Source organism: Chrysochloris asiatica, unplaced genomic scaffold (assembly GCF_000296735.1).
Source record: "Chrysochloris asiatica unplaced genomic scaffold, ChrAsi1.0 scaffold00092, whole genome shotgun sequence".
NCBI classification, from domain to species: Eukaryota; Metazoa; Chordata; class Mammalia; order Afrosoricida; family Chrysochloridae; genus Chrysochloris; species Chrysochloris asiatica.
This window is the reverse complement of record NW_006408610.1, coordinates 5,810,733-5,814,938: the sequence shown is the minus strand read 5'-3', so window position 1 is coordinate 5,814,938 and position 4,206 is coordinate 5,810,733. Positions and strand designations below refer to the sequence as shown.

Genomic DNA, 4,206 nt, shown 5'->3' with positions numbered 1-4,206 from the left:
CATTGATGGACTTAAGTGTGGCAGCAGTAGTGAGGTTGGCCCAGGATCGGACATTGTTTCGTTCTGCTGTGCATGGGGTCGCTATGAGTCGGTTCTGACTTGATGGCACCTGACAACAACAACAACAACATAAATTTCTGAGATCAGTCCCTTGTTGGATTTGTTGTTACTAGATATTTTTTCACAATCTACAGGTTTTCTTTATACTCTTTTGGAGAAGTGTTTTGATGTGCATAGATAGGTATTAAATTTTTAGAAGGTCACAGTCACCTAGTTTATCTTTTGTTCATTGTGTGTTTTTGGTTATGTTTGATAGTCTATTTCTGTCATAACATTAGGAACCCTAAGTTTGTCCCAGGAGTCCTGGTGTGGCACTGTGGGTTAACACGCTGGACTGCAAAGTTGCTTTGAATCACAAAGTTGACGATTCAAACTTACCAGCTGCTCCTTGGATACAGGGTCGCTATGGGTCTCAGAATGGACACAAAGGCACTTAGCAACAACAACAAGTTTGTCCCTATTTTTTCTTTTTTTTAACAGACCCAAAATGTTAAGATTTTATTTGCAAACCTTCTTTGTTGTGCAGAAAGTAAAAATGCGGTTACAATATCAGTGTAACTGGTAGTCATGAATGGTTAAGACTCACAGATAACAGCTATCCATGATAACCTTACAATGCTTAAAATTGTGTTGGGGTGAAGTTCCCAAGCTTGGTGGTAGATTTCTACGAGGGACTAAGCAGAAGACGATGGAATGCGATAGGAACTATTTTTTGGCACTTTGGATGAGTGGTTGTCCTGGGATTTGTATCACAGTCTCCTACCACCCCATCCCCACATGGCTTGGTGGTACTGAACAGTTCTGTTTTTACAGGTTATTTGGTTGGGGTCTGAATCATCTTCTTTCTCATCTGTTTCCTTCATCCTCTTCACCTTTCTTATTTTCTTCCTCTCCCTCATTCTCATCCTCTTTACCTTCTGCAACTTCTCCATCATGGGCAAATTTTTCTTTCTCTCCATTGATTCTGTCTTCATCTTCTTCCTCTTTATAAAAATTTTCCTCCTCATCATCCTTGTCCTCTTCATCCTCCTCATCATTTCCTCCTTCCTCCTCCTTTTCTTCATCTACACGATCCACCTCAGTATCTGAATCAGGGGCTTCCACATCCTCTAAATTGTATCCATCCAGGTAGGTTAGCTGGGACAGGAATGTGAAGACACTTTCTCAGTGATCATTATAATTGGTAACCTCACGGTTAAACAGATCCAAGATTTTCAGACTTTATAATTTTTTCAAAGGTTCCAAGGTGCTGATGACATCTTTCCATTTTTTCCCACAGTACAGATGTATGAGGGTTGGAAGTTTTTCCGCTCACAGGTCCAGACCTCCAAAGATTCTATTGTTACTGAGCTCAAGCTTTTTCAATTTCGTAGTTGGGGAGATTTGAAATTGAAAGCGAGCCTACATTTATTAAACTGAAGAACTCTAAGTTCACAGATTCAGCTATTAAACCCTCAAGTTTTCCATCATTTGATTTGCATTTGTCCAGGACAAGTTCTCGAATGATGCCTGGGGTCTGGTTCCTCAGCTTCAGAGGTTTTCTTCTCATATATTCCCCTCTTGCATCTTTTCAAACGTAACTTTCCTCAGTGGCAGTAGAGTGGGGAGATGTATCCAGGCATGCACAGTGAGGACTGTTAGAAGGGGCCTCCTGCCAGAAGCTGGCCACCTTGTCCCAGGTGGTGAGCAGAGTTAGGTTGGGTGAGCAGAGCCCCTGGAACAAAGTTATTACACATAGTAGGGAGCTCCCCCTACTTTTTCTTTAATGATCTTTATTGTTGTTAGTTACCATCAAGTTGGTACTGACTCATAGTGATTCAATGCACAACAAAACGAAATACTGCCCAGTTCTGGGCCAAACTCACAATCATTGCTACATGTGAGCCCATTGATGCTGCGACTGTGCCAATCAATCTCGTTGGGGGTCTTCCTCTTCTTCTCTGACTCTCCACTTCACCAAACATGATATCCTTCTCCAGTGACTGGTCCCTCCTGATAATATATCCGAAGTATGAGAGACGAAGTCTGGCCACCTTGGTTTCCAAGGAGCACTCTGGCTGCACTTCTTCCAACACAGATCTATTTGTTCTTTTGGCAGCCCATGGTACTTTCAATGTTCTCCAACACCATAACTCAAATGCATCCATTCTTCTGTGGTTTTCCTTATTAACTGTTCAACTTTTGCATGTATATGAGGTTATTGAAAATGCCATGGTTTGAGTTAGGCATGCCTTTGTCCTCAAACTGGTTTTGCGTAGTTGACCTTAATTAAGTCGAGGAATTTCATTTCTATTCCTTTTTTTGCTGAGAGTTTTTTTTTTTTCTTTCTTTTTAAATTAGGAATAAGTGTTGGATTCTATCAAGTGCCTTTACTTCATCAATTCATATGATCTTGTGGGTTTTTTTCTTTATTTTATTCACTTAGTGGAGTGCCCTGATTATTTTCTAAAGAGTCAATTCTGTCCGAAAGAGATTTAAATGAGAACTAAGTCTTAATATTTACACATGTAGTTCCCATTTCTGATGCTCTTTAACCCTTAAATGCCATATTGCTAGCTGCTTTCATTTTCTTTAGGAGCTCTGGTAGTGTAGTGGTTACGAATCGGGCTGCGAACCTTAAGGTTAGCAGTTCGAAACTACTAGCTGTTCCGTGGGAGAAAGATGAGGCATTCTGCTCCCGTAAAGATTTACAGCCTCGGAAACCCTGTACAGGATCACTATGAGTCAGAACTGACTCCATGGCACATAACAACAACATCATTCTCTTTACGTGTAGCTTTCTATGCTTGAACAAGTATTTCATCTTTTTTTTAAAAAAAAAAAAATATATATATTTTTGCTGGGTTACAGAATCTAAACAAACAGTTTTTCTCTTAGTACTTCCTTACTCTCTTGTGTCCCTCCCCCAATTAAGGAGTTTATTAAAGAAGTGTACAGGGTACATACAGTTCAGGATCAGGTACAATCCAGTTAGTCACACCTCCTTCTTGCTTTGGTCTCTCAGCCACGTGTTCCAAAGTTCCCTTAGCAGTGCCAGAAAAGGCTCAAAGAGAGCATTCTGCAAACCAGTCTCCTGACGGCTTTACTCTATCCATGAACTGCTTCCCTACTCTCTTAAGTCTTGCATTGTTTCTGCTGAGAAGGTTCCAATTTTTAAAATATATTTTAGTGACTTTGCTGGTATTTAAAATATCAGTGGCATAACTTCCAGAATTACAGGTATAGAGTTTCCAAGGAGAGGTTGGTAGGTTTGAATTGCCCACTTTGCTGTTAGCAGTCTATGCTTATCCTGAGTGCCACACCAGAACTTCATCTTTGTGTTGCTGTCGCTGCGCACCATTGAGTTGATTCTGACTCATATTGACCTTGTATCAGATTTCCAAGGTTTAAATCTGTGTGGGAGCAGTACGTTTCATCTTCATCCCACGGAACAGCTGGTGGATTTGAATTGCAGATCTTGCATAATCCACTGTTATGTTGTTTTGTGCCATAAAGTTGGTTCTGACTCATAGCAACCCTGTACAGGGTTTCCAAGGCTGTAAATCTTTACGGGAGCAGAAAGCCTCATCTCTCTCCCACGGAACAGCTGGTAGTTTCGAACTGCTGACCTTGCAGTTCACAGCCCGATTCGTAACCACTACGCTACCCACTACACTACCCGAATTTGTCCTACCGGTCACTAATGCTCAGCTTAATTTTTTCAATCTTTTTTTTTTTCCTGAGATTTGGTTAATTTCTGTTGGTATGTCTTCAAGTTCCCTATTCTTTTCTTCTCTGGTGTCTAATCCCACTCATCCAGTTTATTTTTTCAGCTCAGACATTGTAGTTTTTCATCTCTTGTTGTTGCTGTTAACTTCTGTTGAGTCAGTTCCAACTCATAGTAACTCTCTATAGGGTTTTTGAGGAGCAGCTGGTGTGTTTGAACTGTTGACCTTGCAGTCCAGGGCACACTAAGACTCCTTTTCATCTCTAGACATATGATTATTATTTTTTAATGTCTCTCTTTAACAAAGTCAATTTTTCTTCTAGCTTCTTGAACATCTGGGATGCAATTATAATTACTGGTTTAATATATTTGCCTATTAATTCTGCTATCTGTATCATTTCTGGGTCTGTTTGAATTGATTGGCTTTTCTACTCAATATG

General features: G+C 40.3%; 1 pseudogene; it reads right to left on the bottom strand.

Annotated features, from left to right (window-relative positions):
* The window catches only part of LOC102832007, a 9,143-nt pseudogene extending 7,534 nt beyond the window's left edge, over positions 1 to 1,609 (bottom strand).
* Between the last annotated feature and the right edge of the window lie 2,597 nt (positions 1,610 to 4,206).